The following is a 13,800-nucleotide window of genomic DNA, read 5'->3' on the forward strand; positions in this document are numbered from 1 at the left end:
AAATTGCAAATGGCTTGCGAAGGAACATTTTTACATCAAGATGGCATGAAAAAAAAGTAATTCTGTTTTCTAAATGTTTGTTATTGATCTTATTATAAATGATTCAGCCAAATATGTTTATTTATTTTTACCTTAAAATATCATACTCAATCTTCTGATGAAACGACTTACTACTTTCTGGTGATGTGTGCCGTAATTTTCTAATAATTTACTCTGTTAAAGGGCTGGTAAAGTATGATTTCACTTCCCTTACTTTAGTTAGTGTGAAATGTTGCTGTTTGAGCATAAACAACATTATCAAAATTACAACTCTCAAAGTTCAAAGCAAAGGAAGATATTTGCTTTTAAAGAAAAGGACTACAACAAATGGCTGGTAGGGACTACATTCCTCTCGGGTTAGTGACATCACCAACCCTAAAATGTACATAAACCCCGCACCCGGGAACGCAGTCCATGTTGAGAAGAGGAAAAGTTGTACATTTGTGAGTCAGCTCAAACTTTAGCATCCATCTTTTCACATGCAATAGAAAGTAACTCTGTGTGCATCTCACAACAGTTCCTATATGAGCGATTTATAGATTACCATGACAGAATATCCTAATTGAAGATAGTTAACTTCACATCAGCAACATAAATTCATCAACTAACCATTAAGAGACGTCCTGTTGCATTCTACATGTTGTCACTCCTTCTTGAGTCTCTCCATCTTTGACTGACTCTGTTTTAACATTAAAGGGAGAACAGTTTCTGTCATTTTACTGTGTCTGCGTGAGGTAATCGCAGCTGCTAACACACAGGAGCTCTTGAAACCCCGCCCTTTGCAGCAGCTCATTTGCATTTAAAGGGTCAGGCACAAAACGGTGCGTTTTTGCAAATCCTCAAAAAGTGACCACTTTAACATGCTATATAAAAATATGTGTGGGGTATTTTGTGCTAAAACTTCACACACACACTCTGGGGTCATCAGAGATTTATTTTACTTGTGAAAATGGCATTTTACCCCTTTAAAACCCTGCCCCTTTCTCACTGTCACAGTTATGTTTAGTTAGTTAGTTTGTTTTCATCGACTTTCAGTTTGTTTTTATCAGAACGTTACTTTAAAAAAGTAATTAGTTATAGTTACTCACTACTTGTTCCAAAAAGTAACTGAGTTAGTAACTGAATTACTCTATAATAAAAGTAACTCGTTACCAGGGAAAGTAACTATTTGCGTTACTGTTATAAAAAAAAGTTGCTATATGTCAAAGAATTTTGGATTTTTTTTAGCAGTTTTCACAAGTCAGTTGAAATGAGTAGAACAGACAGGTGTTTGTACGTAACTTTCGATATTTATTGCACGTCGACAGACAGCAAGAGGTTTATCCTGCACCTCAAGTATTATCTTTGTAAGAAAAGTAAACAGTTACACCATATAAAGTGCATTTAACTCTAGCGAATTAAATCAAACTCTCTCAACCTGAGACAACTGGTCAAGTTAACAACCTGTACTTCCAAGTGTTTTGTTCACAACAAAAGTAAACTTTTAAACTACAAAATCTTAATTAAATAAATCAAACTCCCAATGTCAGACAACTGGTCTGGTAGACATTCTGTACTTCAAGTATTTTCTTCAAAAGTAAACAGTTAAATAATATAAAGTGTGTTTGTTTGTTTGTAGCAAATTAAATAAATCAAACAAACTCTAACAACCTGAGATAAATAGTCTGGAAGACATAGGCTGGTATATTTCTTTATCTTCATTAAAAAAGTAAACAGTTTAACAAGATGGAGTGCTTTTAAAGATTGAACTTTAGCTCCTAGATATAGCTGTATCTATATATCTAGATCAAGCAGGGACACGTTTGTGTGCATTTTATTTTGTGATTTCACCGAAATGAATAGTCTCCACAACGGCGATAGATTGAAGCGCGCGTCCGAGTGAAGACTGAGCGCGCCGCGAGCCACAAAAGAACAACTGTATCCATGACACTGATCGCAGCAGCACGAGCGCTCAGCTGGATCTCAAAAACAACAGATTTAAGCGCTAGATCTCTTATTTAATAGCGAACTAAATGAATGCTCAGCTAGTTAACTGGATATGTTTTATTTATTTGTATTAGGTATCCGTTCTATGACATATATTTTTTACTAACCGCATATTTACGTATTGCGTGGTTGTACCCAGCACTTCTGAAAGTGCACTTTCGAATGCGTCTCTGTCCCCCACACATTTCAAACCAAACTGACGCCCATGAATCAACGCATAGTAACGCACCGCATTTAACGTCCAGTAACGTTAACGGCGTTGTAACGACGGAAAAAGTAATTAGTTAGATTACCCCGTTACTGAAAAAATAACGTCGTTACCTAACGCTGTTCTTTTAAACGGCGTTATTCCAAACACTGGTTTTTATACATCACATGTGTTCCTTTGTTCTTATTCCCGCCACTCATCAGTCACCATGGACATTAATCATCACAGCTGTTCATCTTTTAGATAATCGTCATTGTGTTTCTCCCTTCGTTATGTTCTTTGTATAGTTTGTGTTAGTTATTATTTGTGTAATAAATCTTCTGTGGATATTAGCATTACAGAATACCGGACCCAAATACCAGAATGCCAAAAGTTTGTGGCAGTGGTTCAGTAGGGCCACTATTTTTTATCCTTTTCTGAGGAGTTTTACCATCTCGCTGTCACCTGCCCTTTCGACGACGAGACCCTGAAGTCACTGTTCTGGATCGGGGCTAATTACCATCACCCCGTTGACCTCCCAGACACCACTGGAATGGACCGGAAAGCAGCTATCATCTATCGTCCTGCCCTGACCCAGGACACAGCCAGACCCAAAGCCCAAATCAACACCTTCGACCATGGAGTACTCGTGTGAGCCCCCCGTAGACGGAGAGCTACCACCCACTCTGACGCATCATCCAGAGCCCGAAAGAAAGAGGACAGAGCCGACCCTCGCCCCGTAAGTTGAGCTCCACTATGAGTCTGACCAGGGGTGTGAGCCCCCGACATCAGCGGACAAGGGAGAAGTGACTACGGACAATGAGGACTGGCTGATAAACTTCAGTGAGGAGCTAGCGACTCCCACCCTAACCCACCCGGTGCCTTCATCTAGACAGCACCATGAAATAGAGCTTGAGTGATCGAATGGAATTCAAGCGTATTTCAGGCAGACCCCTGATCGCTAAACAATATCAGCTGACGCTCAGCTGATTTGTTACTCCACCTACTCAACTATAGTATTTAAGCTTATTCAATGAATGCTCCGCAGTCTGTCGCACAGACATGTACACAGCACGAAGCTCCCGTTCCACCACATCCCAAAGATGCTCTATTGGGTTGAGATCTGGTGACTGTGGGGGCCATTTTAGTACAGTGAACTCATTTTCATGTTCAAGAAACCAATTTGAAATGATTCGAGCTTTGTGACATGGTGCATTATCCTGCTGGAAGTAGCCATCAGAGGATGGGTACATGGTGGCCATAAAGGGATGGACATGGTCAGAAACAATGCTCAGGTAGGCCGTGGCATTTAAACCATGCCCAATTGGCACTAAGGGGCCTAAAGTGTGCCAAGAAAACATCCCCCACACCATTACACCACCACCACCAGCCTGCACAGTGGTAACAAGGCATGATGGATCCATGTTCTCATTCTGTTTACGCCAAATTCTGACTCAACCATCTGAATGTCTCAACAGAAATCGAGACTCATCAGACCAGGCAACATTTTTCCAGTCTTCAACTGTCCAATTTTGGTGAGCTCTTGCAAATTGTAGCCTCTTTTTCCTATTTGTGGTGGAGATGAGTGGTACCCGGTGGGGTCTTCTGCTGTTGTAGCCCATCCGCCTCAAGGTTGTGCGTGTTGTGGCTTCATAAATGCTTTGCTGCATACCTCGGTTGTAACGAGTGGTTATTTCAGTCAAAGTTGCTCTTCTATCAGCTTGAATCAGCTGGCCCATTCTCCTCTGACCTCTAGCATCAACAAGGCATTTTCGCCCACAGGACTGCCGCATACTGGATGTTTTTCCCTTTTCACACCATTCTTTGTAAACCCTAGAAATGGTTGTGCGTGAAAATCCCAGTAACTGAGCAGATTGTGAAATACTCAGACCGGCCCGTCTGGCACCAACAACCATACCACGCTCAAAATTGCTTAAATCACCTTTCTTTCCCATTCTGACATTCAGTTTGAAGTTCAGGAGATTGTCTTGACCAGGACCACACCCCTAAATGCTTTGAAGCAACTGCCATGTGATTGGTTGATTAGATAATTGCATTCATGAGAAATTGAACAGGTGTTCCTAATAATCCTTTAGGTGAGTGTATCTCAAGCTGTCTAGTATGGCAGCTCGAGCTCCTTAGAGCCTAAGCCTCTCGCCAAATCCAAAGATTGTCAATAAATTTCATTCTCAAAGTGGTCCTGACTGAACTATGACTTATTTTCATCGACTTGCATGGACTGTTATATTTACCGTGATTCTGTCAAGATTGCTGTTGCCACCATCACCGCGAAGCTCAGCAAGTCCCCCAGCCCCACCGTTGCCTGATGTTTACAGCCCTGCGCCGACTCCGTGGAAGCCCTCCTATGACGTCTCCGGGCTCGGATCTCTTCGCTCCATCTCGGCCCATCGACCTGTCGGCTCCTCCCACCTGTGGCTCCACCAGAGACCCTCAGACTTGCGGCTTCACCGGGTTCCCTGGGACTTGCGGCTTCACCGGGTTCCCTCGTCCTGCCGTATTCTCCTTGGTCAGTCGTCACACCACTTCCGCCACGGACTTGTGGGCCGTCCGCTGCACTCCCAGCCCCCCCCCCCCCAGAGTACTGAATCAATGAACTGTCGCTACTTCCAATTCATCACGACTATAAGAGAAAACATGTTTGTGTTTGTAGAAAACAGTTTTGAACCGTTCACACTTGCTAAATCTGATCGGATTTCAATCTTCCTCCCTTGTTCCATCTTCTTCTGTTCGTTCCTCTGATGGGCTCCTACTTTCTTGTTGCCATTTCTCATTCATGGATCAAACAATCATCATGACCAACCTCTGTTCTTTCCCCTCTCCCATCTTTCTGTGACCTTCCTCGTCTTCTTTCACTGTTTGATGAAGGAAAAGAGATTTGAAATTGCCCCCTGCTGCCACTGTTCTCTTAAATGTCCGGGTCACGCAAGCTCCGAAAGACACTTCCTGAGCCGGATAGGAGAAAGAACTGAAGGAAAACAAGATGGAAGCAATCGAAAAGAGAGAGGGGGGAAAGGCATGATGTAGATGATTGCTGCTGCAGTTTACATAATGAAATATGTGACCTGGAAGGTCTCTATATATGAAAATCCTTTTGAGATATTTGTTGTGATCTTTACAGATTTTATAAAGGTCACCTGGTGTTGTGAGAGCACGCTGAAAGGGAGTTCGCTGTGTTAGTGCTGATCATAATGCCATGGCACACCGTGACCTCTGAAAACAAACAGACTGTTGAAATGTAAGATACAGGATGAAAGTGAGAGAGATACACAGAGAAGTGAAAAATTCAGCAGGTACGCCGAAGAGGAAGCACTGCAAGGTATAACACAGCGTTCCATCCAAGACATTCCACCTTTCTCCATTCATTTTTAATGTGCCATATATCTCTGCTACACTGGAACATGACATCTACCCTGAGGTGTGGGAGACTTTCATCAGGGATTCTGTGTGTGTGTCTGTCTTGGTAATAGAAATAGATATAGAGGTCTGTGAGTAGGAATACCTTCTGAATGTGTATTTATGTCAGTGATGCTAAAGATTTGCATGTGCGTATCGAATGAAAGATTAAGACCGAAAGCACAGTGCTTTAAGACAGGATGTAAGATGCACACAGTCCTTCTCTCACACACATTTACACACCCCTTCCATCATCTGTGCTGTAAAAGTTAAATGCCTTGGGCCGTCCCCGCTCGACTCTAAACGCTGTTGAACGCCATTGTTTGACTGCCGCTGTAAAAACAGAGTGCCTCACTCGTTCTTCTACTTATCACTTCATCCCTCCATATGATCCCTCCACTCGATACCTCGTAAATCTGCTATCCTCATGCGTTTGCTCCCCTTCCACTTCATAAATATCCTTAGCATATTCATTTATTCCTCCATATTCTATATCAATGTGAGCTTTACAGCTTTTTTTCTTTTTTTTCTTTTCTATATGCACTTCTTTCTCCTTTTTCTGTGATTATTTATTTTTGTATACCTATACCTGTATTCCTATACTTAAACCCTCTCATTTATTTATTTTTTTGTTTAGTTTATTTTGTAGCAAGTGCTTTATCACATTTGGGAATGCAAGCTTAAAGAAATGTGAATTTATGCAAATGTATGGCTGAAAAATGAGTATTCGCCTTCTCGCAAAGTGTAAAGAACAGCAGTGACTCGTTATAATATTTTCCCTTTGTTATGAATCAGCAGAATAATTAAGAATGATTTGTGGACTGAGCAAAACTTGTTTTTCTAGTGGTTAAATAAGTCGTAACACGTATTGATATTCAGCAGTCTGGCTGATTAGACTCCTGTGTAATTTCGTGGTTTTTAATCATACCACAGGTAGTTGCCAGCACTTATTTGCACAATTGCCACTTCTGAAAATTAGTCCACATCTGTTTTTCTGCATATGAGTATGTATCAAGAAAATATGCATTTATTTATGTTTTTTAGGATCATTTTGGAACTTTACATTCAGATGCATACACATTTTTTGGAAAACATTAAAAACTAAAAAAAAGAAATATTAATATGAAAATACTTGACAGTGAAATGAGTGTCATTGCCACCCTGAAGGACCTTCTGTCACGTTACAGTGCTGACAGTGATGATGCAGACTGCAGTACACTACCCAGCAGGGGTCAGAGGTCATGCGAGCGGGGTCACTGCAGATTGTATGCCCTGGCACAGTGACTGACAGATGGATATGTCTCTGCAGCACAGGTCAGGATGCACAGGGTGGCATTACAGCGGGTCAACTGATGCAGCACTTGGCTGACACAGCAGGTATGATTTTACTTACTCTGTGATGCTCTTGTCCAACCCTCTGCTGAAGAACATAAGCTGTGTTCCCTTCACAGGGTTCTGAGCAGGGGATATCTGTAGAAGTTTGCAACAAAATCAATTCAACTGGAATGCCCTGCAACGTCATTAAACAGACAACTGACTCTGTTGAGGTATGTGGTATACTTGTGATAATACATTTCAAGTAAATGACCATATATGTGTGTGTTTGATATATATATACTGTGAATATATATATATATATATATGGGTGTGTGTATTAAACAATGTATATTTATTTCTATTATAAAATGTTATTTTTATATTAATATATAACAATAATTAATATAGATATAAAATAATTAATATTAAATAATATATGAATATGTAATCTTTTTTAATGAGTAATATTACATATTTAAATGAATAATATTTGTCATTCTCCAAACCTATATATATATATATATTTGAATCAATATTAATATTTTGTTTAGATGCATAATAGTCGAATACAATAAATATGACATAATGTATGGTTATTATTATTATTGTTATAAATATGATTCATTTTACATGCAAAAATGTATATAATCTGTTGTACTCAGTTGTTAAGCCTAACCCTAACCCTAACTGATTAAGACACTTTAAGACATAAGAAATAAACTGAGGCCATTTGTCACCAACAGTACATCTCTCATAGACTCTCGTACCCTGAGGAGCGTTCAATCCACTTATGCATTTAATTCTATACTTTGAGTCAGCAGGGACACAAGCGGACAGAGGAATGCCCGACAAACCAATCTTTTCATTATTCATCAGTTTGGCGGTGCTTTTAACTGTATCTACATATTCACGGGGAATTGTGGGAGATGATGTCCTCTGGGGGTCGGATGGTGTCCCGCATCTGCTTTGCTCTTGAGAAGTCATTGAGCGAGTCGGAGAGGAGTCCAGGCAGATGAAATCTTCTTTGCGTTGTCTTAAACTGCTCAGCTCCACAGCATTAAGCATTCTTTCTGTCTAATGAGCGTCTGCACAGCGAGGAGAAGCGTGTCGACGCTCTGCTCGCCTGTCATTAACGTGCCGACAGAGGGGACACGGGACGGGCTGAAATGGAGAAATAATAGGCAATTTAGCAATGCGTGGAGAGAAGAGGGGGATGAGAGGGAGGGCAGGGTCATCCCTCGCTCTGTTTTTTGGGGATCCTTTCCTGTCATCCCTGCAGAGCCGTGGACGGGTAATGAGGAGTCGCCTGCTGCATAAATAGCCTTAAAATAGAAAGAAGGAATAAATAACTTTAATAGAACAGAATCGGAGATGGGAGGAAAGGGATGAGGTAGGCGGCCCCTGTTCCCTGTCCAGCTCACTGCAAGCCCTGTCCCTTTGTCCGGCCTCTTTCCTTTTCTCCAAACTCATCCATAGAACCACTGGACAAGGCACTGACTGAACAGTCAAAAATGAGTGAAAAAAATGAGTGAAAAAAAGTGTTGCTGTCATTGGTTGCGTTACACCATCTGAGGTGTTTCTTGACTTGCCATGTAAAGTTCACAATAGAGGCTCAGTAACTAGTTAGTGTCTTAATTTGGTTTCACTTTTTGTTCTTAAATTTGACATGAAACGGAAGTTGCGGTAGTCTTTTCTTCTCTATTGTGATGTACAGTATATACAAGCGAAACGGCTTATCATACAGGAAAAAATGTAGGGCGGGACTTGATTTTGTCCATTGAGAATTGATTGGATCGTTGACAGGTTGTCCCGCCCTCACGTCAGTAAACGTATCATCAGAGAAGATGTCACAGCAAGAGCACATTCATTTGTAATAATAATAATAATGTTCACAGATAAACCATTTATAATAAATATTACAATATTCCATCAAAAATAAGAATTGTCCATTTTGATTTAATGGTGACTTAGGCAGTGGGACATAATCTCTGTAAATAAATGTGTAGTCACATAATATGACTATTTACCTTCATGATTTAAACATTGTTTGCCTCATGTAACCATCAACTGTGAAATAAACTATATCTCCACTGAAATACAACACAAAAAGGCTATTTCAATGTGTAATAAATAAATACAGTGCCAGTCAAAAGTTTAGAAACATTAACATTTTTAATGTTTTTGAAAGAAGTATCTTATGCTCACCAAGGCTGCCTTTATTTAATCAAAAATACAGTAAAACAGTAACATTGTGAAATATTATTATTACAATTTAAAATAATTATTTTCTATTTAATAAATATCAAAATTTAATTTACTCCTGTGATGCAAAGCTGAATTTCTAGCATCATTACTCCAGTCTTCAGTGTCACGTGATCCTTCAGAAATCATTCTAATATGCTGATTTGCTGCTCAAGAAACATTTATTATTATCAATGTTGAAAACAGTTTCAGCTGCTTAACATATTATTGGAAACAATGATATTCAAAAATTTGTGGTAAGATAACAAAAAGAGAGGAATTAATATTTTATTCATCAAGGATGCATTAAATTGATCAAAAGTGACAGTGAAGGCATTTATAATGTTACAAGAAATTTCTATTTGATAAATTCTTTAATAGATTTAATAAATGCTTATTGAACTTGAACATTGAACTTAATAAATGTTCATTGAACTTTCTATTCATCAAAGTATCCTGAAAAAATCATAATTTCCACCAAAAAAAAAATGTTCAGTAGCATTTCAGAAGGATCAGAGAGAGAGAGAGAGAGAGAGAGAGCTGACATGGTTGGAGGCTCCCAAGGTTTAACACACAGCTGGTGCAGCTGGGCCCTGGTGAAAGGAAATCAGAAGAGTGACTGCCGGTTAACAGCGGGATGTCTGTTTCTAAATGTGAAAGATTCTTAGTAAAAAGCTTTGTTAAAATGTGTGAAAGTACTCTTTACACCCAACACCTCCTATCTTTTCCAGGTGTGTCTGAACTTGAAGAATACCTGTTACCTCATGATCGTGTCGTCTGATGCAATGAGATGTGATAAATGAATATGTTTGACAGGTGGCAATTTGAAACAGTCTAAACTTCAAATAATTTTCAGAGATAGCAGTTTTGTTTTAGCTCTCCTCACCTGTAGCTTAGCCTGGTCTGAACCGCTAGAGCGTCAGACAATTAGTAACTTGTGTTTGTGTGTGCGATGATAAATCAACAGGCTAAGGTGCACAGCTGTGAGAGAAGGATAACTGGGTTTTATTTCCAACTTGGTGACTCTGATGTGTGGCAGTGGCAGAGAGAGGAAGAGGAAATCGGTGTAATTATTCTCTGCATGCAAGGGAGCCAGCTGGGGACTCCTTCAACAACATAGGCTAATTTATATCTGCATGGCACTTTCCCGGTTTCTGACAGAGCCCCTCTCTGCTCTCCAGGCTCTCCTGTCCGTACTTCTGGGAGTCCTGGTGCAGCTAGCTTATAAACTCCCTCCAATCTCTCGCTATTCTGCGGCACTGCACTGTGAAGGAGCGAGTCATTATGGGAACAGGCGGATGGCACAGATTGAGTGAGTCACTCTTGGTTCAAATGAACTGTTGCCTCATGAGACTGAACTTTTTAATCTTTTTTTTTTTAATACTTCAGTAATCATTCACCCATTCAACTGTTCATTTCATGAGGACAAAAATAAAGGTTAAAAATAAAAAGGTCTCAAAAGGTATTATTTGTAGCGATGCCATAGAAAAACCATTTAAGTGAGCAGCACTTAAAAGAGCCATTTTTTTCTTAGTGTAAAAAAGAATTTAATGATCTAAAGGACATTTTTCCACTATAAAGAAACTTTTGTGTCAATTAAAAGAACAATATTTTTACAGTAAAGTCAAATAGATTGTATATTTTTATTTATTTGTCACCATGAAATCAAAATTGGCCATTCTTTTTTTTATTATTGTGGAATATTGCAGCATTATTTATTATAAATGATTTATCTGTGCACATCATTATTTAAAAAATAAATAATAATGTGCCGTTGTAATCTTTAATTAAAATAACTTCCCCTCCCTCTTGCAATGGCATCTGTTCTCTGATGATGCGTTTACCGCATTATGCGTCACTCACAGGAGATCGACCAATAGCAAACCACAACGATACAATGATCCAGTCAATTTCTGAAGGACAAAATCAAGTCATTTCACTCTATATGTCACAGTAGGGAAGAAAAAAATATCGCTTTAATGCCTTTTGACAAATAATTATATTGTAACGTGTAGCTGCTAGTTGTAAACTGTTATTATCTTCTACTATACATTTTGTAAGTTCAAAATGGCAATGGAGTACGGTTGTGAACATGCTGAGAATATTGTATGTGGATTCTGAGCACTGTTTCATATTTTTCCTTCCATGTGTACAGCAGCTGTTGATTTGATCTTCCCTTTCAGCAGCTAATTAGAGTCTTTTAGTTCCTGTGAGAAAAGGTCACTTTCTCGCTCTGCACAGATGCATTAACAAGCCAAGTATTAATACACTCACCTCCATGTACAGGTCAGACTAGAGCAGACAGCTCCTTCAGTTTAAAACAGCCTTTTCCCTCCGGCCTCTCCCCCCAATTTAACTCTCAATTAAACCGTCTTTACGCTTTTGATGTTACAACTTGTATGCGAGTGTGTGTGTGTGTGTGTGTGTGTGTGTGTGTTTCTGTAAGTATAACAGATAGCTGATTTGTACATTTGTGTCCTACTGTTTACACCTGCATCTCTGTAACCAATTTAGATTTTTTTGTTTTAACAGGGAGGTCTCTGATTTCACAACTAAGTACATCACTCACTAAGTCACTGTGATACTGCATTATGACAAAACACACACGCACACACACAAAAATGTAAAAGAAAGTCTTCCTTTAGATCTCACTTTTTTGTCTACTCCTGACAGCTCAATTACAATCCTGAGCAACTGCTTAACCAGCCTGCAACTGTCCAGAACACACATTCACAGTTCACATAACATTCACATGTTATCTTCTCTGTTCGTTCATTTCATGCAAGCGCTCACACAATTACGCAAAGGGCTGTGCTATGGTGGTTGTTTTTCTACTGCTCTGGCTCATGCTGTTTTCGTCTTCCCAGCAGTATTGATTTGTCTTTGGTTTGTCTGTAGCAAGTACCTATTCTTGTCACAGAGACACTTAGGTGAACATCCCTTTAATTGCTTGCCATCTATTCTGAAATAAACACTGCCCCGGGGTCCTGTCGCCTTTGCATGGTGAGATTTAGTATGAAGAAAGGATGCAAGGTATGTTTTTGAGGAATTAGCATGCAGGGGAAGTATTTCCACTGTTAAACTGAATTTAATTTTCCATAAAACATAAATTTATATATCCATTGGTTACTTAATTACTATAGTCCGACTCCTATACATTAAATGTGCATGAGTGCATTTTCTGTGACTAGTGGTGACCTCACACAAGGTTTAACTTAGTTCTTTATAGAACTCATGGGTTATTGTCTTAAATGAACTCTATATACCAGAAAGGTTCTATATAAAGAGAAATGTCTTCAATGATTGCATACTTAAATGTTTAATGAGTTATTTCAAATGTTTCTTGTGAGAAAGTGTGTGTACGAGCTGTTTCATTCATAAAATGTACCCAAAATAATTCATCAAAATCAAGCAAATTAAAATTAAAACTAAGTCTCTACAATGATCACATGTTGGGAACCCCTAAAAGGTTCTGTACATGTGACGTGCCCGACAGAACCCTTTAAGGTTCTACATAGAACCTTTTCTTCTAAGAGTGTTATTCTCAGCGAATAATTTAATCTTAAAGGTACACTATGTAACTTATTTTTGTTCAAAGTTAACAAAATTTAAATAATGAGTAAATACATCATTGATCCTTCTTCCAAAGCGTATTTTTGTCTTACCCTGATTCACTATGGTTAGCCTGTTTATGTTTTAGACCTATAGCGGAATGGGTTTGTGGGAAATTACTGGCGTCTCGTCCAACGCTATCTCACGACCAATTTCGTACGAATTCGTACGATTTGCCTAAACCCACGTGATGGGTAGGTTTAGGGGCGGGGTCAGGGTTAGGTCATTCGTACGAATTCATACGAATTTGGTAACTCGTAAAATATGTACGAATTAGCAAAAATCGTACGAATTTGTACGAGTGAGGTCGAATGAATAAGTACGAATTAGCCACCTCGTAAAATTCGTACGAATTGCCGTGAGATCAGGCTGTCTCGTCATATCTGCTGGCAAAATAAAGAGAACGTAGCTCATAATAAAACAAGAATCAAAATTGACTTGACTTTTCAGAGATCCAGAGAACTGAGGGATTTGTTGTAAAAGCAATACGGAGATGCCGTTTTATTACTCAACAGGTGAGTAAGGTATTTTTATTGAACAGATAAATTGCCATAGGTTTCTAACAGAGTACTTTTTAAAGTGCTTTGTATTGTAAAGAGTCATTTCATTATGGTTGTTGTAGAGCTGTACTGTTTTTTTTTTTTGTTTTTGTTTTTAAGGCAGTGCCGTGTCTTAATGGGGTTAGCTTACGTCTTGTGCTAGTCAACTTGAGATCTCTTCCATTAATAAAATTTGTATATCACTTAAAGGTAGGGTAGGCAGTTTTTTTTTATAAACACTTTGTGTTATACTGGTTGAAATTCCGCACATTCTGATAGCAAACAATAATAGAAGTGGTCTAAATATTAACATATTTATTAAGTACATATTATCTTCTGTGGAAGTCTCAGGACCAAAACATTTTCATCCAATGATACGATGTCCTACTTGTCTGTCAGCATATGTATTTCCATGAAATTGCCTGTCCTACCTTTAAGTCTATTAGTGAATGTTTTGTGAGCAGT

General features: G+C 39.0%; 1 protein-coding gene across 1 annotated transcript in view; it reads left to right on the forward strand.

The window, feature by feature from the left end:
* Nucleotides 1-11,190: 11,190 nt before the first annotated feature.
* Nucleotides 11,191-13,800, forward strand: part of siah1 (siah E3 ubiquitin protein ligase 1) — a 66,938-nt gene continuing 64,328 nt past the window's right edge. The window contains exon 1 of the mRNA XM_056253983.1: nt 11,191-11,205. The gene's annotated coding sequence lies outside the window, so the exon portion shown is untranslated. The remainder of the gene's footprint in view (nt 11,206-13,800) is intronic.

This window comes from Rhinichthys klamathensis, unplaced genomic scaffold (genome assembly GCF_029890125.1).
Source record: "Rhinichthys klamathensis goyatoka isolate OS25496 unplaced genomic scaffold, OSU_Roscu_1.1 h1tg000005l_1, whole genome shotgun sequence".
Classification (NCBI taxonomy): Eukaryota; Metazoa; Chordata; class Actinopteri; order Cypriniformes; family Leuciscidae; genus Rhinichthys; species Rhinichthys klamathensis.